A 25,726-nucleotide genomic window follows, 5' to 3' on the forward strand; every position below is an offset into this window, starting at 1 on the left:
TCTCCCCTTTCTACGTGCATTACATTTCCTGCCATCATTTTTACTATTCTTACCTTTCACCTCTTTGTATTCACTCCACTTAATCATCCTTGCAGTGCCATCAATATTTCCTTACTCTTGTACAGCAGCCTACTGACTGATGATGATGATGATAATGACAGTATGACGTTTGTTGCTGCACCTGAGGCAACATTAACGAAATTAGTGAACAAATAATAAAACTACAAGCCTTGAAAAGTTTTAACTAAATCACCCGCGTTACTGTATGGTGGCCTTTGAAACAACATGTACATTTGCACCAAACCTTTCATGAGGCTTGATGAGAAGCCATACCATTCAGAAAATTACTGGCCCTGGATTCACATGTCGTGGTGATTTACTGGTTTGTAATTGACCTGAGGTATGGCAGATCTAGTCTATAGTGTTAAGGAACAGTGCCCTGCCGTGACGGGTCATCAACTGCCGCCACTTTATCGCGTAGACCTGAATAATACGACCTCACTTGCCCTCCTTCGAAGACCTTTTGGTAATCTACACTTAAGGCGTGATGGGAATTCTCAGTATTTCAAAAAAATAACTGAAAATATATGACCCTGTACTTGGTCCACTTAAACGCATCTCTTCTTCAGATAAAAATGTATCGTTAGTAACATAATGGAAGTTGTAGTTGTGTTCAAGAAACAACTCAAAATATATTAGCCTTATCATCTCTACGTGGTTCACTCTGCTGCATTTGCTCTTCAGCTCAGCGAATTATGTTTTTAAAGCTTGATACTTGCTCTTGGTAGATGCTACGAAGAAATTAAAAGGACAACTTATGAAGCAAAAACTGCCTTTCAGAAGAGGAGAAATACAGTATGTAACAGACACTTATCAACGGCAACAAGAGAAAAAGTTAAAACTTGTGCATGGCTTGTGCCGTTATAGGTGTGGATAACAACCTTGGAAAGATAAAACAATGCACAGAGACCTGAAATAAAGCAAATAGTTTATTAGGGATCATTTTTACCAGCGTTAAAAGTACAAGTTTCGGACTGATATATTTGGCGCTGGTCAGACTTCACCTAGATTATGTTGTGCAGTTCTGGTCTCCATGTTACAGGAAGGACAGAGGTCTGTTAGAATCAGTATAGAGAAAAATTGCTAAAGGATGCAGGGAATGAGGAGTATTCTTACGAAAGGAGACTGAAGCTTTTAAACTTACATTCCTTAGAGAGAGGTAGATCAAGAGGCAACGTGATAGAGGTCTTTAATTAAGTAGTGTAGGGAATATAACAACATTGACATAAATCAGGCTAGAACAAGAAATAATGGGCTCAAGCTTGAAAAGTTAGATGAAAAAAAAAAAAAAAAGAGAAAGGAATTGGTTCTCAAATAGATGAATGGAATAGACTCAGTAATGAGGCTGTTAGTGCTGAGTCACTGGTGAGCTTTAAAAGAAGATTAGAGGAATTCATGAATAAGGATGATAGATGGAAATAGGTGTGTTTCATACAGGGACTTCCACATGTAAGCATTAAGTCTGATGGTGTTTCTTGCAGCTCCACTGCAATTAAGTGGAGTTATTTTTCTTATGTTCCTATGTTCTTCTTAAGTAAATAAATAGAAAAAAAACTTGAGGTATTTTAGAAGTGGCGTTAGCAAAGAGTTTTGTACATTTTTTTGGGACAGAGAATATCAAATGAAGCAGTGCTAAGAAGAATGAACGAGAAGCGAATTGCTGCAAATAAGAAAGGAAGACGAATGCGTTATTTAGGACATGATATGAGGAGAGGAAAGACTCAGAATCTGAATTGAACGGGAAGAATCCCTGGTAATGAAGCAAGAGGCGTTCAAAGAGAGAAGGCTAAGGATGTCACAGTAAGGGTAGCGAAATCCATAAATACAGCTGGACATTTGCGAAGAAGAGAAGACAGGAAGGTGCGGCATTCCCTGGTCGTCACCGTCTTGAGGGGCACGGCACTCTGATAGTTCGATATGTTGACATCTGTTTTCCACTCGACCCTTGATGACCTCGCCGCTTATACAACACTCCCCGCAGCCTGGCGGTGCCTCCTTCCTTGCATTTCAAGGATAAAGGCTTAGTGCAGTAAGTGAGGCAAGCGTTGTGCGTTTCCTTGAATCTCATCAGACTCGGCAATCATTTATCACGTGTCACGCCTCAGTATTATTGCACGTTTGGTGTTATTCATCCAGAGCCATGTCACGACCGCTCCACTGATAACACTGTCATCGCTCACATTCTTGCCAATTATGGGACTGACAGATCAAGCAACGACTGAGTTACTGTCACGTCACCATTGCTATTCCAGTGTAGGACAAAAGAAAAGGAATATATGGTTTCGTCACGTCATGGAATAACAGAGGTGGTATGGCAGCAACTTTGTTCATTGGTTCGTCTTAATAATCACGGCATCGCCAAGAGTAGTGAAGGTGACGGAGCTAGTGAAGTGGTCATGACATAGCTAGAGAAATCTTTTCTGGCCGGACCATTTCCAAGAAATCTATTGGCAGGGAAGAAGTGTGAGATTTTATACATAATCACACAGGAGTATCCTAAACACCTCGTGCATCCATAGTTTACAGTAATCTTGATCTTCAGAATGCAAGGAGGAAGGAGGCACCGTGAAGAGGGACATTGAGGTTGTGGTTATGGGCGCAGCGAGGTCATGCAACGTCATGTAGAAGGCATTTGGGAGGGCTGTAAGCATCTTTATAAACAGTGACTTGATGATTCCTCGATAAACAATAAACATTGATAAGTTAAGGAGGAACAAACAAATTATTGATATATTCACAATTTAATGATTACATTTGCATTAACGCAAGTTTTCTTCTTCTTCATCTTCTTTTTCTTCTTTCCTTTCCTTTCCTTTCCTTTCCTTTCCTTTCTTTTCCTTTCCTTTCTTCTTGTTCTTGTTCTTCTTCTTCTTCTTCTTCTTCTTCTTCTTCTTCTTCTTCTTCTTCTTCTTCTTCTTCTTCTTCTTCTTCTTCTTCTTCTTCTTCTTCTTCTTCTTCTTGTGGGCAAAACATAAGGTAACGTTTGATCTTATAAACTAACCGATGAAAGTACTGATATATTTTGTGTTTCATCATTATCAGAGGGTGAGGGGACACGACTCTCACCTCAAACAGCCTAATGAATTTGCTGTCCTGAATCCACATCATCATCACCACCAGTCTCTAAGTTAGCCTTCTTTTCCACAACTTCCTCCACTCTTGTGTGTCGCTAGCCTGTGCACTCCAGGCCGACCCGGCAATAACTGCACAGTCCTAAGAGAGAATGACAAACACTAAACACTCGTATGCAGCTAATGCTTAAGTTCAAACAAGTGAACGATGGGTGTCTGGTTCTCACATCATTCTTGCCTCAGTCACGTGTCATCTGTCAACCGTTCTTTGTTTTCTAGAAGTCTTTATCATTTGTCTTCATACTGCGGCTTACCTTTGACTCTCTCTCTTTCTTCTTATATTTCCTTTTGTGACGGCGCTCGTCGACCTGTCAATCTCCTTTGTTTCTTAAAGAGGCGGAGACTCTTGATAGGCTTTGGTCTCGTCCTGAGTTGCCATCTTTACATATCATCAAGTTTCTGTCCGGCCTTTGTTTTTGTTTGCAGGATGTCATGGCTCCACTTAATTGTTACCAGGTTTCTAAGAACTTACAGGACGTTACGCCTCCGGATACCTATCTGCAGGTTCCTAAGAACTGATTTTTTTTTTTTACACACTGTAGTGTAGTGTAGTTTTTACACACGTAGTGTAGTGGTTACCACGCACGGCTCATAACCAAGAAGTCCTGGGTTCGAATCCCAATTATCCAAAATTATAATTCCTCGGTAGTATAGTGGTTAGTATCCCCGCCTGTCACGCGGGAGACCGGGGTTCGATTCCCCGCCGGGGAGGTACACATACTTTTAAACAACGAAACTCTGGTAGGTACAGGGTACGAGAAAGATTTAGGAGTTATAGTTAGCTCTGAACTCCGTCTAGGAAAACAATGCATAGAGGCCAGAAACAGGGCAAATAGGGTATTAAGATTAATTTTTAGGAGTGTTAAAAGTAGAAGGCCGGAAGTAATATTAAAGTTATACTTGGCGCTGGTCAGACCTCATCTAGACTACGCTGTGCAGTTCTTGTCCCCACATTACAGGAAAGATATAGGTCTATTAGAATCAGTACGGAGGAGAATGACTAAAATTTATTCTGTACACGAAAAACACAGACTAAGTTTCTTTGACTATGATATTATGTAACAGTACTGGCATCTACAATTATATATATATATATATATATATATATATATATATATATATATATATATATATATATATATATATATATATATATATATATATATATATATATATATATATATATATATATATATATATATATTATATTTATATATATATATATATATATATATATATATATATATATATATATATATATATATATATGTATATATATATATATATATATATATATATATATATATATATATATATATATATATATATATATATATCCTGCCGTTGGGTGAAGGTCCTTTAAGTTGCCCCACAGCTTAAAACGTGTATTATTATTATTATTATTATTATTATTATTATTATTATTATTATTATTATTATTATTATTATTATTATTATTGTTATTGTTATTAACAATTATTATCAATCATTTAGTAGGTAGACAGACAAACAGGGATTCACACACACACACACACACACACACACACACACACACACACACACACACACACACACACACACACACACACACACACACACACACACACACACACACACACGTCTCCCGATAGTTATCAAAAACATAGATATCAGTAAGTACAAAACAAAAAGCTTCGCCATGCAGGAGGTGACAGGTGTCGCTACAGAGTAATTATATAGCCCAGGAGTGACAGAGAGTTTACTGTTGCACTCACCACCTTCTTGCTGCCCACCAGTCCTTCATGGCACAACTACATCACGTGGCTTGTTTCATGTGGCCTGCTTCCTCCACTACTCTCTGTTTTGGGTGGTGTATCATGATGACTATTACCTTGCAGCCCTCAGAGAGAGAGAGAGAGAGAGAGAGAGAGAGAGAGAGAGAGAGAGAGAGAGAGAGAGAGAGAGAGAGAGAGAATCAGGGCGCAAAGACTTGGTATAGACGCGCATCGACTTGGGTTACATCAGCACAGGGGCCAGTCGACCTGCTACCAGTGGCACTGGGACGTATTCCTCCACCTTCCTCCACGATTTGTGCCTCCAGGTGTTATCCAGTCAGCGACTACCTCAAGAAGAAGAAGAAGAACAACAACAACAACAACAACAACAACAACATCTTCTTGAGCTTGAGTTGTTGTTGTTGTTGTTGTTGTTGTTGTTGTTGTTGTTGTTGTTGTACTTCTCCTTTTCTATATCTCCACCATCATCATCATCATTTTTGCCTTCCCTCTATTTTCCTCCTCCTCCTCATCATCATCATCATCATCGTCATCATCATCTTCGTCTTCCCACTCTTCCTCATTGGCCTTCCTCTTCCCCTCGTTCTTAATTTTCTCGTCCTTTCCCTCTTACGTGTTCATCGTCCTTCATTTTCCCTCCTTCTCTCGCCATCGTCCCTCTCCCTCCATGACAAAAGAAAAAAAAGAAAAAAGAGGAAGGGAAGAGAGAAAAATATCAAATAAGAAAACTAAGAAACACAGGAAAAAAGTAAAACAGGATAGAATAAAATAAAAAAAAGCGAATATGTCAGGCTCTTTCAAAACCAAAATTGGTTTTGGTGTTCTCTTTTACATACATTATTTTTTTTATTATGAAATTATGTAAAAAAAAAAAAAAAACCTGCTCGTACTTCGCGCCAAACTTTACTTAAAGGAAACAGCAGCTCATATATTTAATTGCTTACATCTCTATTAATTCTGGCCTCTTGTAGCGTGGAGTGAGTGATTCCACTAGTGCGAGACATTGTATAGCACACACACACACACACACACACACACACACACGTAAAAAAAAAAATCCATCATAATTGCTGGATAAATCTTTATATTTTCACCTGGTCTTGTTTGGTCTTTTTCACAAGTGGCAGGTCTCCACCAGTGACTGGCGTGGAGGAGACGCGAGGAAGCAATGGTCTTGTCTCACCCCCTGCTTCCTTACAGCCACGACCTCCGGCAACAGCGACTCTCAGTAACACACCGCACTCGTTCTCTTTCTTTTATTCTTTCTTCCTGTCATTTATTATTCATTATATTTTGTTTTTTAGGGAAATACAGTTTTATCATTTACCATTTTTCCTGTTTGTTACGTCTACATCTGCTTCCCTGCCAGCCACGACCTCAGAAAACAGTGACTCTTTATGACAAAACTCCATTTGTTGTCTTCCCGTTGTTCCCTCTTTCTTTATATTGATTTTTTGATAAGATACAATTACTGGGCTGTTTTCCTGATTCTTGCCTCCATGTCCTGCTTTCCTGCCAGCCACGACCTCTGAAAACAATGATTCTTACTGACAAAACTCCATTCGTTATCTTTCTTTTTTATTGTTTTTTTTTTAATAAGATACAATTAATGGGGTGTTTTCCTATTTGTTGCCTCCATCTCGTGCTTCCCTGCCAGCCACGACCTCTGATGACATTGATTCTCAGTGACAAACAGCATTCGTCTTTCTGCTGTTCTTTCTTTCATTCATTTATTGATCTTCTTATATATTTATTTATTGGGAATGCAAGTATTTATTTATTTATTTTTTTTTATGTAGGAGGGACACTGGCCAGAGGCAACAAAAAATCAAATTAAAAAAAAAAAAAACAAGAAACACTGAGATGCCAGTCCCAATACGCCTTTCTGTTTCCTGGTTCTTGTCTTTTCTGCTCTGCTTCTCTTCCAGCCATGTCCTCCGACAATGGCAGTTCACAGTGACAAATCGCACCCGTCGTTATCGTGTTGTTTCTTTCTTTCCCTCTGTGGTGGTTACAGTGAATGACGTCTTTCCCTGGCCCTTGTTTCACGCCTCCTGCTTCCCTTCCAACTACGACTTATGACAACAACGATTCTTTCTTTCTTTTCATTCTTTTTCCCCTCTTTTGTGTGTGTGGGGGGATACAGTTAATGTTTTTTTTTTTTTTTTTTTTCTCTGAGCGCTTCCTTCCTTGTCTCTTTCTCTCTCATGCATGGAAAAGGAAAAGTGACGAAAAGGTTCCGTTAACCCTTCCTCTGTTAAGAGGAAGGGTTTGCTATCACTGACAGCACCGTGAGAATTGTTTGCATGGACGCGGTAATGGAGAGGGAAAAGGAGGTTATCTTATTTACTTATTATTTTTCGGTTACGTAAATATTTGCAGCAATGAAATTCTTCATTTGTCTTACCGTTGAAAAGTTGACAGCACCGTGAAAGTTGTTTGCATGGACGCAGTAAAGAAGAAGTAGGAAGTTACTAGATTGATTTATTTATAAATCTTAAATTACATAACCATTTGTAGCAGTGCAAACTCTCAAACTGTCTAACAGTTGCAAGGCTAACAAGGCACAGGTGTAGCTAAGTGGAGGCACGCTGGAAAACTGAATATTCTGGTCGAGGGACAGAGATACATTAACAAGGAACAGGAGACACCTAATCCAAATAAGTATTTACATTTCCTAGCGTTCTCCATCCTCCTCCTCCTCCTCCTCCTCCTCCTCCTCCTCAGATCCCTCAAAAATACAAATCCTTCCCTACCTCCAGGAACAAGAATTACGTGTAGTGCCAGTGTAGGGAAGCAAAGGCCTGTAATCTGCGGCTGCGTGGATCAAGTTAGTATTTCGAAATATTTCTGCGCCGCACATCCACTTTCAAAAGGCTCTAGATGAATTTTCACGGAGTTGTAAGTGTCTTTCTACGGTTCTAGTAACAGACTGACAGGATCTCTGCATTATGAACACGAAAAACAGTCTTGACAGCCTGGCTAATAATTTCTACAGCCATGGAAAACAGTCGTGGTGGGAGAGCAGAGCATTTTTAAGGGTGTTTTTTACGCTTGTAGTGACAGATTAACAACATTTCTACATTATAAATAGGATGAACAGTCTTGAGAACCCGGTTAATCGTCTCTGTGGCCTTGGAAAATAGTAAAAAACATGGCGTTTATAAGGATGTTTTTACAGTTATAGTGACAGATTAACAACATTTCTACATTACTAACAGGAGAAACACTCTTGAGAATTCGGCAAAGCGTCTCTATGAATTTGAAAATAGTCTTGATGAGAGAGCAAAGCGTTTCTAAGGGGAGGCGCCGCCAAAATAAAATCAAATTAAACTTTTCCAGCCTTTTTCTTAAAGTTACCGTGAAAAAGTTGCAGCACACATCACGCATTTTGTGGAAATTTGGCAGCCGTACGATAATTTTTCCCTGTCAATTAAATAAATTTGCAATATCAATTTTGATGTCCACACCCTTGCAGAAAATACTGTTTTCTATTCACTGTTCTTAGGTTTAATTTTGCCACCTTTTTTTATAATTTTTTTTTCCTTATATATATATATATATATATATATATATATATATATATATATATATATATATATATATATATATATATATATATATATATATATATATATATATATATATATATATATATATATATACAAAAAAATTGTCATCATACACGTGGCAAGGTACTAGAAGAAAATTGTGTCATCATACACGTGGTAAGGTACTACAAGAGGAAGTCTGGAGCCTGCCCAAGCCGACTCAGCCGAGTCGAGTCACAGGCTGTGTTGTGGCTGGAACGCTCCTCAAAGGGTATCATGTACTGCACTCTCATTCCCGCCCATTCCTATAAAATTGTATAAAAATCATCACTTTCTACACTAACTGCATGTGAACACAAAAATGGGCATATCAGGAAAGTGCAATTATTGTACTTCTGAGGAAAATGACTCCATTAGTTTTGAACATAATAAAAACAAGAACTGCAGGAAGACGAATGGATGATAAACATTTTGCTGGTATGTTTTTTTTTTTTTTTCTAATTGAACAAACATCGCCGATATAATTTATTGAAGGAGTATAAAAAAAAAGAATTTTGGGATACAAAATGGTGATCTTGGAATTTTTTTTTGTACATCAATGGTGAGACATATAAAGAAAACTGTACCGCCAGTTTATAACTCTGGGTTTCATCAGTAAATCTTCCCAACATCGTAGAAATCGAGTAAATACACGGCCCGCCATTTCCGTTTCTACCTTCTTTTCTTACAGACATAAAAGAAAAAAAAAACATTTTCCTGGCAAAAACTACTTCAGCTATTATAAAAAAGAAAAAAACGATCTTATTGCTTTTACTCAAGTCATTAAGTAAAGTATACCTCAGGATAAATGGATTGCTATGAATGTAGCCTCCAGCAGCACTGGGCAGCGCCTCCCTTAAAGGTGTTTTTATGGTTCCAGTGACAGATAAACATTTGTACATTGCTAACAGGAGAAATGCTCCTCAGAATCCGGCTAATTGTCTCTGTGGCCTTGGAAAACAGTCGTGGTGAGAGACCCAACTGTTTTTTTATTTATTTATTTATTTTAATTAATTATTTGTTCATTTATTTATATCTATTTTTTTTTACTTTTTTATTCCTAGTAACAGATTGACAAGATTTCTACATTATTGACAGGAGAGAACCGAGCTGATCGTCTCTATGGCCTTGAAAAATGGTCGTGGTGAGAGAGCCAAGCGTTGATGAATACTGAGCCTGGGTGGGTCTGCTGAGCCGTGCTCTGCTCACACCAAAAACTGTGGGTTCGTTTATGCAGCGCAGCAGTTCCTCTCACAATCCAAGGCGTCGTGATGGTGACATCCTTGTCGTGGCTTCATTTCGTCTACATGATGATGTGCATCTAGAGAATATCTGTTGGTGCTGTTCTGTGTTTAATTAAGGAACGAGTTGAAACAAAGATTTAATCATGCTTCGTTACAACCGCTATGCACTGAGGTGAAGGACGGGTCTCGGTAGTACTGCATTACTTAACAGTGAATTGTAACAGATGGTTAGATAGAATGTTAACACTGCAGCAATGACAAGGTAAAACAGACGGCGGCATGCAACACTTTGCGTCAGGAACAACACAGGGAAGATCCAGCGCCGCGCCGGTGTCAGGATTTAAAGACGAATCGCAGACCGTGCGCCGCGACTGTCACCAAAGTGCGCCTCCTAATTTTCCTAGATAGGTAGGGCGTTAGTGTTGCGTCTTGTAGTAAGTCTGCACTACGCTGACTGCAGGGTTCGTGCGCCGGCAAAGTCCAAGATGTGTGTTGTGTACCTTTAGCGCGCTACTAAGGCTTTGCTTTCTCATCACCATTATTTTCAAGGGCTACAGAAATTATTAGTCCAGCTCTCCTGACTGTTTCCCCTTTTAATAACGTATAAACTGTTAATCTGTCTGTACAACCATAGAAACGCCCTTCAAAACCCGGATAACTTCAAGTACAGCGTTTGGAATGTAGTGGAGGTGCGGCGTGATGTTTGAGAATACTGAGCTGAGCACCAAAGTATCTTAGCCACTGGTATGGTCTGCAATTCCTCACAAGCCACGGGGAAGACATGAGCAAAAACAACACCAGCAGTTTTGTTGACGCTTATGTTTACTGTATGCTGTTTACTTACGATACAACCTGGTGTGGTGGAGTGCCTACTGGGAGACACAGAGACACAAGGCCGCACGCTGCCTCACCTCTCCCCCCACGTACTAAATGACCGGCCATCAGTCTGCATGAGGGTGAATGAACGCCTCAGGCTCGGCGCTGTCTGGCCGCCGCGAACTGCCCATGCCCGACACACACCACTGAGTGCTTGGAGCTGGCGCCAAGCAGGGCGGGGCGGACACTTTCCCACGGGTTGCACGGGGTGACCAGACACCAACCGCCCACTTGTCCCACCAGTGAATATTGTCTAGCGTACTTCAGTTTGTTCTGCCTCGTGTTTCGTGGACCGGAATACAATATACTAAAGAAGGTCGCGGGTTTGAGGGTTGGTCTTCGCCGGCAGCACTGGGCCGCGGGCTGGAGGCTGCCGGCCTTTGCTTTAGTCACATTTTGAGCGGGGAAGCCGCCTGCACGTGTTGCCGCCGGCTTGCTGCTGTAGTGCTGTGTTCTCCATGTTTGTTATATTTACCTGTTTCTTTCCAGCATTTCTTGACATCGCAGTATTTCTGTTCAAATTTGTAATGTGTATTGAATCCTTAGCTCGTGACTTCTAAAATACTGGATCATCTTACGCGTTTCTGTCACGCGCTTAATAAATAATCTTGTGCTCTGTGATTACCAGTACGGTTTCTTTTCCTCGCCTGGTGATGGTGGCGCCCTGCCCGAGGTTATAAACAGCCCGTCAGTCACAGCGGTGAGGTAATACACTGCAACAATCCGTACTGGAGCGATGCTTTGCCTACAGGAAGGAGAGAGAGAGAGAGAGAGAGAGAGAGAGAGAGAGAGAGAGAGAGAGAGAGAGAGAGAGAGGTGGAACTGCAACAGGATTACGAAAACAAGGAAACACAATCGAGAAATTTCCGGTTAGCGATATAAAACTTGAATAGATGAAAGAAATGTTTAATTTTTGGTTGGTGAAGGAAAAAAAAACGAAAAATTAGAAATGACAGTCAGAAATGACAGAAAGAAAATAAGATAGACAGTTAGGAAGCGTCAAACCACAGCAGGGAGCGGCGATCTGAAGGGAAGACTCTCGCGACACAGCGCATGCCACCTGAATGATGAATAATAGTGGTGCAATTAAGACAATAATGTAAACAATACACTCTAGACAACAAGAAAGGATGTTTCTCTCTTTCCTTGTTATTTGGCACGTTTTTCCCTAATTACTAAACTCACTGAGACATTTTTTGTTGCTCTAGAACATAAGACCACAAGAACACAAGGGTTGGTGCAGGAAGCCACCAGGCCTACACGTGACACTCCCTGTATGAAACACCTGCCTGTTCGCACCTAAACTTGTCTAATCTTCTTTCAAAGCTCTCTCATGACTCAGCACTAACATCCTAATTACTGAGGCCGTTCCATTCATCCACCACTCTATTTGAAAACCAATTCCTTCCTATCTTTTTCTTAAACCTATGTTTTTCAAGCTTTAATCCGTTATTTTTTGTTCTATTCTGATTACTGATCCTGAAAATGTTGTTTGCGTCCCCCTTGTTATGTCACCTGTACCACTTAAAGACTTCTATCGGGTCCCCTCTTAACCTACGTCTCTCTAAGCAGTGTAAATTCAACAACTTCAGTCTCGTTTCTACGGCCACCTCCAAGCATTATACTGACTAAAAACTACTAATCTATTATTTTAATTTCCTTTTTTATTTATTTTTTTTTCTTGTCGATGCTTATCAAAAATGTAATATCTTTTAGCGCTGTCAAGGGTTGGGTGTCACAGTGAAAGTTAGAATCACTATCGGGAGAGGCGAGACGAGAGAGGACGGACGAGCACTTACCCACCTTGAAGGCTGATCACACACTGGTTGTCACTTCGGCGGGTAGGACATAAGGATGAATACACTTACAGAGGGCAGGGTACCAGACACACCAGGCGGAACGTTAGCTGGATAAACGCAAGGCAACTCAGTGCAACGTTTCCTCCTCTGTATTGTTAGCCAAGAGGGCAAGTCTACTGACTCCCAGAGGCAAACAGTACTCGTAGCAACACATTACTCTGCCCTGTAGTCCCAGTCACCCTCAGCTTCCCTCTGCTGTCTGTAGATCTTCCCAGCCTCCAGGTTGTGGTGGTATAGCTGGTGTGTTTAGCTCTGGGAGTGATTGGTGCGTGGGCCAAGTCTTCCTGGCGTGACGGTGTAGCCGAGGCACCAAGAAGATTTTAGTGTGTGTGTGTGTGTGTGTGTGTGTCTGTCTGTCTGAGCGGTGACTAGGGGTTAGGATAGAACGATACCTCTCCCACTGAGAAACCGTCAGGAACCACAACCGAAAACCTCTCTTTTGAACACGGCGGAATCAAAAGCAATTCCTCTCACCAACACTCTCTCTCTCTCTCTCTCTCTCTCTCTCTGTCTGTCGTGGTGAACGGACGTCCATACCTGAGCTGCGCGCTACCACACTGCCTACACCACCTGATCGCTTTGTTTACGTATTTCGCCAGCCAGTCCCTTGCACTGGCTGCTCCAGGTATGCTTATACCCTAACATGTCTACAACGGCAATATAATACTCATGACATGGGAGTAAATATATACGAAATACGTAGCTTGTAACATTTGGATCCGCTCCCCATTACTGTGACGTCATCAACAACAGTGAACGACCCTCACTATTTCAACCTGTGGTTTAGGATTACTTGCGACAATATTCTGTGTTAGTGATATTCCAACAGCAACAAGATAACAAAGACAAGAGGACAGCATAACCAGGCGGCCGGTCAGACAGCCCAGCAGGGTACGTCTACTGGGCCAGCAGCTCCTCCAGTGGTTTCCTCACCTACCCCTTCTGCGCCATCAGTGCTGACCACTACCAACGTGACTAACCCTGTGTGTACCTCACCCGCCGACCTTCTGAGTCTCGTTACCGCTGACACTGCCACCATATCAGAGGAAGGTAAAACTTTTGTTAACACCATTGTGAAAGCTGTGCAGATCCTAATTAATCAGAAAGACCAGACAATAGAAAAGATGCAAAATCACATTGTTCAACTTGAAAACAAAATTGCAGAATTAGAAAATGAAATTGAAGAAGTGAATCTGTATGAAAGACGGGATACTCCCATTATTAGTGGGCCAAACTTGCCAGTGGAGGAGCAGAATGAAAACACCACAGAAAAAAACAATAAGAACAATTAAAGATAACCTCCACATAAATATTGAAAATAAAGACATAAATGTAGCACATAGGCTTGGCTCAAGAATACCCAAAACTCCATAAGACCAATCATTGTTAAACTGCACAGTAGACAACAGAAATATGACATAATGAGTGCATGTGTAACAGTTAAGCCAAACTTATATATCAATGAAAGCTTGACACCCAAACGCCGGTTACTATTTAAAAAAGTATAGGATATAAGAAAACAACATAGGCAAATCTTTCAACAGTGCTATACACAGGATGGTAGGATATATGTGAAGCTTCGAATTTCTAATCAAAAACATGTCATCACTACTGAAGCAGCACTTACAGACTTTCTAAATAAGTACCCAGCACTGAAAGGAGTAACAACCACTTAGATGTGAAAGTAAATTAATATAACTGCTTGTTTATGTTGAATGGTTTCATCTTTCAAACACATTCATTTCATCTTTATATGTATAAGGGAGGAAGTATAATTGAGGTGGAAATATGTTGAAAACGAGGGGAGCTTGAGTGGGCAACAACACATTCCAAGGAGGGGAAGGCGTCGTGAGGTCGTGAGGTATATCGGAGGGAAGGCGGCGAGAATCTTGGTGTGGATTGGTGATGGAGTGAGTTTGTGGAGGTATTAGTGGTGAAGCGGTATAACCTTGATATCCAGGATCAGGTTAGTGAGTCTTTTGTGGTACCAAGAGCTCTTGTCCGCTGAAATTCGGTTGTTGAGTTGTGCCGGTGACGCTGTTCGAAGGGGTCATAGGTCAAATTGGCAGCCATTTTGTAAGTGGAGGGTGTGGTGTTGACCTTGGAAGCTGGGATTGTGATGTATCGGTGATTTTGGGGATAATGTTACGGTGTTATGGGTAATCTTTGGTGATGATGGTAATCTCCTGTGAGGATTGAGGAGGTGAACTACGGGAATTATTGTCTGGGAACGCGGTAGTGGCGTCTGAGTAAATTCCTGCAGTTGAGGGGAATATTTCAGTGACTGGTGGAGGTGTAAACGGGTTGTGGTGTTGTGTGAAGTGACGAGAATGTCATGTAGTAACGTGTACTACCTCATGTTGTTTGTGAATTATCATTAGTATTAATATATGTGCTTGTAACATAGAAAAATCGTGTTTTCTACTCCCCTAACATTGATCTGGTATTAGAGGTGATTCCAGGTGTGCTGAGTCAAGGTAAATGTACAGTGAGAGATAATTCTGGCGATTTCGGATAGGTCGGGTAGGCACTCGAAACCTTTAAAAATCCAGACCTTTAAAACTTTCCGGGATCAGTGTAACGATCACTTTCTTGGAAAGATAACCGGGATCGTACGATCGTAAGTAAGTAAGCGATCGTGACAGAACAAAGAGACGTAGATAGAAATAAAGAGTGATAAGACTTTAAAAAAAAAAAAAAGAAGAATTAAAAAAAAAGAGAAATTTTTTATTTCAGAAGAGAGTAGTTGAATTATAATTCATTTAGGTGTAAATCTTGAAAAGGGAGGAAGACCTAAAGATAAGAGATTTATTGGTAAAAAAAAAGTTTTAGGGCAATCTTCCTTTTGTTTTGAATTATTATAACGGAAACTGATGAAGACTGAGTAATAAAGAGTAAAATAATCACAGAGCCTGAAATAAAGGAGTAGAAGATAAAGTAAATGAGTCATATTATATCACTGATTGATATAACAATAAGTATTAAGATATATGGTTAATTGAAGAGAAGGCGATAAGTTTACGTAGTTTTGTAACATTTTAGCCACCTAAGGCTAAAGAAGATCTAAGTGCTGCTAAAGTAATTGAGGTTATTAAGTTTGAAGAGTAGCTTAAAAAGGGAATTAAAAACATAGGAGCTATTTTTTGGATTGTTAAGAGAATAAAAGTTTGAGGTCAAGACAAACTTTCAATAACTTGGGGAAGCCAAAAATGTAACGGAGCTGCTCCTAATTTTAAAAGTAAAGATATAGTAATTAAAGAATAATCACTCGAGTATATATATATATATATATATATATATATATATATAGAGAGAGAGAGAGAGAGAGAGAGAGAGAGAGAGAGAGAGAGAGAGAGAGAGAGAGAGAGATAATTAAGATAGTAGATGCTAGAGCTTGAATTAGAAAATATTTAATTGCAGCTTCAGTTAGATACGGGCATAATTTAGTTGCAATGAGAAAAATAAGTAATAAAAGATTTAGTTCCAACCCGAGTCAAGCCCCAAACCAAGAAGGAAAAGAAATAGATGAAAAAGATACCTGTTAGTAAAGTACAGAAAAATGATAGGTAGGAAACTGGAAAAATATTAAAAAGAGAAAGGTTGAAGCTTTCATTTACGGGGTATGAGCCCATTAGCTTAGCTTATCTTTGAGAATATTATTTCTTGGTGTATAGCGCACATAAAGTTTTGATCTTTAAAGAAGCGGTGTAAATCCGCTATAAATAATATAAGTATAAGAAATGCATTATTAACTCTATTAAAGCTACCCTTTTAAATCAGGCACTATATTAACATAAAAACAGATAAAAAATCAAATAAAAAATGCTTAAGAAACAAAGTAGTACTAATAAGAAAATGAAAGAAAAAAATAAATGAAAGCAAGTGATACATAGGAAAGACTAATTAATATAAGAGGACGAAAATATTAGTGACATTTCAAGTTTATATGAAGAGAATGTGTATTTCTCTCAGTATTTAGGAATATATATATATATATATATATATATATATATATATATATATATATATATATATATATATATATATATATATATATATATATATATATATATATATATATATATATATATATATATATATATATATATATATATATATATATATATATATATATATATATATATATATATATATATATATATATATATATATATATATATATATATATATATATATATATATATATATATATATATATATATATATATATATATATATATATATATATGCATTTATTTTAAATGAATTTATTATTTGAAAAATATACTAGTTAAGAAAACTTATATAATTAAAGATTTTTATATAATATTTATGTTCTTCTCACTCTAATAAAAAGTAATCTCCGCGGTCTCAGGTCCATAAGCCTTCCGAAGGTTTAGGCCAGCGAGGGCATGGAAAACATCATTGCGAAGAATTTTAATAGGTGGCATGAAGTAGTCAGAGGGTGGAGGAGAGGGAGAAAGAAGCCCAGAATCGTCCAAGGTAGAGTTTTTAGCAAAGGTTTGAGTGAAGAGTTCAGGTTTAGAAATAGATGTGATAGCAGTGGTGCCATCTGGTTGAAATAAAGGAGGGAAAGAAGAAGAAGCAAAGTTACTGGAGATATTTTTGGCTAGATGCCAGAAGTCACGAGGGGAGTTAAATATTGAAAGGTTTTGACACTTTCTGTTAATTAAAGAGTTTTTGGGTAGTTGGAGAACAGACTTGGCATGGTTCCGGGCAGAAATATAAAGTGCATCAGATTCTGGTGATGGAAGGCTTAAGTACCTTTTGTGGGCCACCTCTCTATCATGTATAGCACGAGAACAAGCTGTGTTAAACCAAGATTTGGAAGGTTTAGGTCGAGAAAAAGTGAGGAATGTACGCCTCCATGCCAGACACTATCACCTCTGTTATGCGCTCAGCACACAAAGACGGGTCTCTGACACGGAAACAGTAGTCATTCCAAGGAAACTCAGCAAAATACCTCCTCAGGTCCCCCCAACTAGCAGAGGCAAAACGACAGAGGCACCTTCGCTTAGGGGGATCCTGAGGAGGGATTGGAGCGATAGGACAAGAATGACCGGTCCATACAAGAATGGAGGTCTCTGCAAAAGGGAAGAGGGTCAGAATGTGCTCCACTTTGGAAGTTAAGTAATCAAAGAATTTCTTATAGTCAGAGGAGTTAGGTGAGAGGTATACAGCACAGATAAATTTAGTTTGAGAGTGACTGTGTAGTTGTAGCCGGATGGTGGAAAACTCGGAAGATTCAAGAGCGTGGGCACGAGGGCAGGTTAAATCGTTGCGCGTATAAACGCAACATCCAGCTTTTGGATTGAAAATGAGGATAGAGAAAGTAGGAGGGAACAGAAAAGGAGCTACTGTCAGTTGCCTCAGACACCTGAGTTTGAGTGAGGAAAAGAAAATGAGGTTTAGAAGAGCAGATGGGGTGTTCTACAGATTGAAAATTAGATCTTAGACTACGAATGTTAATGTTCCAGAAGTTAATGAAGAAAAATTTGAGGGGGGGTGTCAAGAAACTCAGGGTCGTCGTCAGAAAGGCAGTCCGACCTGGGAATATTTGTGGCCCCCTCCCCAAATGGGGACTCTGAGGCTGGTATTTGCCTGTTTGCTTGTCTGTTTCCATATTTGTCTATATGTTAGCTGTCTGAAACGAATTTTCGTTAAAACCTATTTAAGTGAAAGGAATATCATTAGTCGCCAAGGAATAATGGTTAGATTTTCAGGTAGATCTAGACCCGTGTGCGCCTCCAGAATGTTCCTCAGATTGTCGCGTGGCACAAGTCTGCGGAGAATGTTTGTCACATTCTGTGTTATGGAACGTCGATGACGGAGGGGTGCGCTCTCAGCCTCCTAGCTCATAGAATTTAGTCAAAAGAATGCGCATATTATTAAACACTAAGTTCCCACAAGGGTTATTTTCAGAAACCACAGAGATGATTAGTCGGGTTCTGACAATGATTTTTTTTTTCCTCTTTTTTTTTGTTTTATCATTTATTTTATTTATTTACTTATTTCTTGACCTGAACCACACCTGAAACAATATGCCGTGAGTTGCATTGGCCGTCCCGAGTAAAACATTGCAAATTGAGGAGTCGTGGCGCGTCAGCTCAAGACCCAGCTGGTGGAGTGTGTTGTTGTGAGTGTTCCTCGCTGGCTCAATGGGCTCAGGGGCGCCGTGTGGCATGTGAACCTCGCCTCTATTGTGTCTTGCTTACAAACATCAGGAGTCGATAAAACCGATTCCACAAATGAAACTATTGAACACACACACACACACACACACACACACACACACACACACACACACACACACACACACACACACACACACACACACACACACACATGAATACACACAAATACGCAACAGTTATCGGGTGGTTTTCGATAACACAAAGAGACACATAAGTCATGAATATGTAGTAAACTCTCTCTCTCTCTCTCTCTCTCTCTCTCTCTCTCTCTCTCTCTCTCTCTCTCTCTCTCTCTCTCTCTCTCTCTCTCTCTCTCTCTCTCTCTCTCTCTCTCTCTCTCTCTCTCTCTCTCTCTGTGTGTGTGTGTGTGTGTGTGTGTGTGTGTGTGTGTGTGTGTGTGTGTGAGTGTGTGTGTGTGTGTGTGTAATAATAGCAATAATAACAACGATAAACTGCTTATTACGGAGGCAGTAATGAACATTTACATATAGATTGGAGAACTTAACAATGAATAAAGAAATCTAAAGTAAGGCTGTGTGTATATGTGTGTGTGTGTGTGTGTGTGTGTGTGTGTGTGTGTGTGTGTGTGTGTGTGTGTGTGTGTGTGTGTGTGTGTGTGTGTGTGTGTGTCATTCGTCCATACGTCCCTGTGTTGACCGGCCTGCAACACTAATGGAGAGATTAATGAAGTGACTGACTGGCTGAATGATTAGCATCTGGAGAATCACCTGTATGGGGAGGGCGTGCGTGGATGTTCTATATACTCGTAATGTAACGTGGATGTTCTATATGCTAAGTTAAAGCATTAAATAGGGCGTAAGAGAAGTATATATAAGAGTTTAAGGGCAGGTGAAGAAGTTTTAAGGACACATATAATGAATTAGTTAGAACAGTCAGGAAGTTAACGAGGAAAGCTAAGGACAATTATGAATCAAAGGTAGCCAGCCAGGCGAAGACGGACCCCAAGGGATTTTATCAGGTATACAGGACGAAGAATAAGGATACTGTAGGTCCATTAAAGGCAGCAGATGGGGAGCTGGTTAGTTCTGGGGAGGAGATAAGTAAATTTCTGAATGATTATTTTTTAACAGTCTTCACCCAGGAAAACATGCAGGATATGTCAGATAGTGAACAGGTGTTTAGAGCAGATGAGAATGAGGAACTGACAGATATTTCCATAACTAGGGAGATAGTGGAACAGGAGATAGATAGGCTAAAAAAGTTCAAGACACCAGGATCTGATGAAATATATCCCAGAGTACTTAAGGAATATAAAGAGATTATTAGTGAGCCGTTAGTTTCTGTCTTTAGGAAATCACTGGAGTCGGGTGAGGTACCAGTAATGTGGAGGCAGGCTAATGTAGTACCCATCTTTAAGAAAGGAGATAAAACTTTAGCGTCTAATTATAGACCTGTCAGCTTAACTTCAGTTGTAGGTAAAATGTTAGAGTCAATAACATTTAGACAAACATAACTTGATAAATTAGTCACAGCATGGCTTCACGAAGGGGAAGTCTTGCCTGACAAACTTGTTAAGTTTTTACAGTAAGGTGTACGAGGCAGTAGATAATGGTGATAGTTATGATATCTTATATCTGGACTTTAGTAAAGCATTTGACAAGGTACCCCATCAAAGGCTCCTGAGAAAGGTTAGGGCACACGGGATAGATGGGAAGGTGTTAGGCTGGATAGGATCATGGTTTGGTAACAGGCGACAGAGAGTGGTAATAAATGGCTCGAAATCCGAGTGGGGTCATGTAATTAGTGGGGTGCCACAGGGATCAGTATTAGGGCCATTGTTATTTCTAATATATATCAATGACTTGGATGGTGGAATTAGTAGTGATGTTAGTAAATTTGCGGATGACAGAAAGATAGGTAGATTAATTAGGTCAGAATCGGATGCCATCGCCTTGCAGGCAGATTTAGATAGAATGAAGGAATGGACGGATAGATGGCAAATGCAATTTAATATCAATAAATGCAAAGTGCTTAGAATAGGTAGAGGTAACCCACACAATAGGTACACATTAAACAACCAAACTCTGGTAGGTACAAGGTACGAGAAAGATTTAGGAATTATAGTTAGCTCTGAACTCCGTCTAAGGAAACAATGCATAGAAGCCAGAAACAAAGCAAATAGGGTACTAGGATTCATTTTTAGGAGTGTTAAAAGTAGAAGGCCGGAAGTAGTATTAAAGTTATACTTGGCGCTGGTCAGACCTCATCTAGACTACGCTGTGCAGTTCTGGTCCCCACATTACAGGAAAGATATAGGTCTATTAGAATCAGTACAGAGGAGAATGACTAAAAGGATACAGGGGATGAGGAATATTCCTTACGAGGCGAGGTTGAAGCTGTTAAATTTACATTCTTTAGAGAGACGTAGGTTAAGAGGGGACCTGATAGAAGTCTTTAAGTGGTATAAGGGTTATAACAAGGGAGATGTAAGCAAAATTCTTAGGATCAGCAACCAGGGTAGAACAAGAAATAACGGGTTCAAGCTTAAAAAAAAAATTAGGTTTAGGAAGGAGATAGGAAAAAATTGGTTCTCAAATAGAGTGGTAGATGAGTGGAACGGACTCAGTAATCATGTAGTTAGTGCTAGGACACTAGAGAGCTTTAAGAGAAGATTAGACAAGTTTATGGATGGGGGTAACAGATGGAAATAGGTAGGTGTGTTTCATACAGGGACTGCCACGTGTAAGCCTGGTCGCTTCTTGCAGCTTCCCTTATCTCTTATGTTCTTATGTTCTTATATGAGTGGAAGGCATTTTTTCATCGTGTATTTTGTTATGATGCTTCTGGTGACCTTGAGTGAGCGGTGATGCTGCCCTTGTTCAAGTGTTTTAAAGTCAAGGTCGAAGTACTGACTGTGTTACGATGAGCAGTGTTGCATTTCCAGGCTTCGTGCACGGGAGGGAAGGTAGTGTTTATGGTGATTATGATAATAATAATAATAATAATAATAATAATAATAATAATAATAATAATAATAATAATAATAGTAAGTAGCAGCAATTCACGGGATAGGCATACCACCACCACCATCATCATCATCATCATCATCATCATCATCATCATCATCATCATCATCATCATCATCACCATCATCCACATCGTCATCACCACCACCAACAAAACCAGCAACACCAACCATACTAACATATTAACAAATAAAAAAAAGTTGTCATTTGAAAAAAAATAAAAAATATATACATAAGCATTATAATGTACTATTTCATTAAAAACTCCCTTGAAATCTACAGTAACTTCCAGCAGAGGGTGTTAGAAGTTGTGGAGATCAGAAGTGAAAATGTTTACAATACGAGCCAGTGACACAAGACTTATAGCGTGACTCACAGGCCTGTGTTCAGGAACTCTTTGTTCTCTCACCACGATTATTTTCAAAGCCTACAAATCTGAGCAGCCAGGATCTCCAGACTGTTCCTCCTTTTTTAACGACCACACCAAGTTGTATACACCACTTCTCGTCCGATCAGCGAAGTTAAGCAACGTTGGGTCCGGTTAGTACTTGGATGGGTGACCGCCTGGTAACATCAGATGTTGGCATTCCAACATTTATCTCGCGTAGTCAGGATGGCCGAGCGGTCCAAGGCGCTGCGTTCAGGTCGCAGTCTGGTCTTCTGGGCGTGGGTTCGAATCCCACTCCTGACAATACCTTTATTATAAGTCTAAAATCGCCTTGTGTCAAGGGGGCGTGCTAAGGCGTGCCGTAAACAAAGAGTAGTAATAAATGGAATAACCAATAAATGGTTACGTCAGTGGACTGACGTAACCAGCGGGCTGCCATAAGCATCAGTTTCACAGTAGGTACACATTAAACGACCAAACTCTGGTAGGTACAGGGTACGAGAAAGATTTAGTAGTTATAGTTAGCTCTGAACTCCGTCTAAGAAAACAATGCATAGAAGCCAGAAACAAGGCAAATAGGGTACTAGGATTCACTTTTAGGAGTGTTAAAAGTAGAAGGCCGGAAGTAATATTAAAATTATACTTGGCGCTGGTCAGACCTCATCTAGACTACGCTGTGCAGTTCTGGTCCCCACATTACAGGAAAGATATAGGTCTATTAGAATCAGTACAGAGGATGATGACTAAAAGAATACAGGGGATGAGGAGTATTCCTTACAAGGCGAGATTAAAGCTGTTAAATCTACCTTCTTTAGAGAGACATAGGTTAAGAGGAGACCTGATAGAAGTCTTAAAGTAGTATAAGGGTTATAACAAAGGGGATGTAAACAAAATTCTTAGGATCAGCAACCAGGGTAGAACAAGAAATAATGTGTTCAAGCTTGAAAAATTTAGGTTTAGGAAGGAGATAGGAAGAAATTGGCTCTCGAATAGAGTGGTAGATAAGTGGAACAGACTCAGTAATCATGTTGTTAGTGCTAAGACATTAAGGAGCTTTAAGAGAAGATTAGACAGGTTTATGGATGGGGATGATAGGTGGAAATAGGTAGGTATATTTCATACAGGGACTGCCACGTGTAAGCCTGGTCGCTTTTTGCAGCTTCCCTTATTTCTTATGTTCTTATGTTCTTCATGTAGAAATCTTATTATTCTTTCACTAGAACCATAAAGAAAAAACACTCTAAGAAACACGTACAGCTTCAACAGGAGCTTTTGAAAGTAATGGACGTGCCGCGCAGAAGTGGATCAGATTATGGTCCTTATTCTGATGAAGGACCACAGACGCCCTGCTGGCCACTCGTCGCCCTGATGGTGATAATGTCACCAAGTCAATCTCCACCTGTGCCATCCACCCACCTCCCTCCTTCCACGCGAGAGACAGCCATGCAACCTTTCCGCCCTCGCCAGGATTGATTAATGAGCTTGTGACAGGAAGCATCTCAGGGGAAAGAAAGACGTGATCTCATATTCCCTGATGGTTCTGTCTGTGTGTGTTCCTCTTAATGATGCTGCTGATGGTGGTGGTGGTGGTGGTGGTGGTGATGGTGGTGGTAGTGGTAATGCTTATTGGTGATGGTATTACATTCTTTTCCAATTATGTACATCTACTATTATTACTATGTTCACTACTACTACTACTACTATAAGTCATTAATGTTACACAGTGCTTTCTCGTAACTTTCCTTCCTATTGTTCCTCTATTAATTACGTCAGCGGTATGCCATTTAACTATATTTTCCTCCTTCTCCTCCTCCCCCTCCTCTTCTTCTTCTTCCTCTTCCTCTTCCTCTTCACATTCCTTACCTTCTCTCTCACCACATTCACATACGTGGAAACCCTTCCACAAATTGCAACACACACACACACACACACACACACACACACACACACACACACACACACACACACACACACACACACACACACACACACACACACACACACACACACACACACACACACACACACACACACACACACATACTATCACATACATGTAGATAATAGGGGGAGGAAGTAAAATAAGCCTTGGAGAGATGCCGGCTCAATAACGCTGATCAAGAAGGTAGATAACTGGCGGGTTTTCTGATGAAGCGGATCATTAGATAAAAAAAAGTTTTCATCACGTCACTGAACACCATCCACAACACAAGCCTCAAAAACTCGCAGTCTCACCTCAGTGCCTCAAGGTAGGAGTTAAGTTATAGAGGGGCATTAACAGTTGTAATCTGCGAGTCTCGTGTTGATTATAGAGGGATGGGGAGCCTTGTTGTTAGCTCTGGAAGGAAAGGAACTGTCCGTTAACATAGTCAGTTCATGCCTATTATCTACAAAACTCACTGGTGTGTGCATAGAGCTTAAAGATGTTACACTACTACTACTACTACTACTACTACTACTACTACTACTACTACTACTACTACTACTACTACTACTACTACTACTACTACTACTACTACTACTGCTGCTACTACTACTACTACTACTACTACTACTACTACTACTACTACTACTACTACTACTACTACTACTACATTACTACTGTTACTACCACATGTTAACTATTCACCTGTCTTCTATTCTTACGTGAAATATACCTGATTGACTGATTAGCAGACGATTGGGAGGGGAAATAAGGATGATACTGAGAACTCTCTCTCTCTCTGTGTGTGTGTGTGTGTGTGTGTGTGTGTGTGTGTGTGTGTGTGGTCAAGATCCCCTCATCTTGACCCGCGGGACTTGAGTGGGTTTGCATAACGCCATCATCCTGTGTAATACATCTGCCTGACTGCGCTTGTAACGACAGTCAGAGGCTGTTTGTCTTGTGTCCTTTGTGATGTGTTAAGTAGGTCTTGAGAGAGAGAGAGAGAGAGAGAGAGAGAGAGAGAGAGAGAGAGAGAGAGAGAGAGAGAGAGAGAGAGAGAGAGAGATAGAGAGAAGAATCATCTATCTATTTGTATATCCATCCATCCATCTATCTTTCTATCTATCTATCTATCTATCTGTTTCTTTTCCTATCCTTTCTTTGTACCGCAGTAAATGTAATCCAGGCTGAGGGCGTGCAATGAATGGAGGGAAAGCACTGAATACCTCTCGGCACAGTGACAAAAGATACTTTCTGCTCCAGGAAAATTTAGAAAGTGCCTGGTAAAGTATAAGAAGCGAGTGCATGTTTGGCAGTGCTGCTTCTTCCTGGAAAAAATGCGAAGGGGGAATGTAAGAGAGTGAGAAAAAAAAAAGATACTGAGAAATACGAGTAAGTTTTCCAACATTCTTTTCCTTTTTGTCCCTCAGCCTCGGCCGTGGATAGCCCCCGTGATGGAAATGTTGACCAGTGTTTAGAATTACTGGCTCAAGTAACTGCTCTTGTGTCATAGGAAAGGAATTACATCAAGCATCACGAGCAACAGTAACGTTTTCATTACTCCAAGTGTGCTCGTCTTAGCAAGGCCTTCCTCTCCCAGACGACCAAAATGGTGTGTACACGCTGAAAGCAACACCTGCTCGCCCACCTCCCACTGCCACCCCACACCCCACTCAC

At 40.0% G+C, this 25,726-nt stretch overlaps 1 protein-coding gene, 2 non-coding genes and 1 pseudogene across 8 annotated transcripts in view; all 4 read left to right on the forward strand.

Moving 5' to 3' along the window:
* LOC135104966 (uncharacterized) overlaps positions 1 to 25,726 on the forward strand; it is a 95,615-nt gene that overhangs the window by 9,895 nt on the left and 59,994 nt on the right. Inside the window, exon 2 of one of the 6 annotated variants that reach the window (XM_064012800.1) lies at positions 25,480 to 25,661. The exons of the other annotated variants lie outside the window; for them this stretch is intronic. The gene's annotated coding sequence lies outside the window, so the exon portion shown is untranslated. The remainder of the gene's footprint in view (positions 1 to 25,479; positions 25,662 to 25,726) is intronic. 6 annotated transcript variants of the gene reach the window in all.
* Positions 3,831 to 3,902, forward strand: Trnad-guc (transfer RNA aspartic acid (anticodon GUC)). Its single transcript has one exon. It is a non-coding gene; the product is annotated as a tRNA-Asp (tRNA).
* Positions 22,208 to 22,326, forward strand: LOC135105288 (5S ribosomal RNA; annotated as a pseudogene).
* Positions 22,345 to 22,428, forward strand: Trnal-cag (transfer RNA leucine (anticodon CAG)). Its single transcript has one exon. It is a non-coding gene; the product is annotated as a tRNA-Leu (tRNA).

The sequence above is a fragment of the Scylla paramamosain genome, chromosome 11 (assembly GCF_035594125.1).
Source record: "Scylla paramamosain isolate STU-SP2022 chromosome 11, ASM3559412v1, whole genome shotgun sequence".
Taxonomy (NCBI): Eukaryota; Metazoa; Arthropoda; class Malacostraca; order Decapoda; family Portunidae; genus Scylla; species Scylla paramamosain.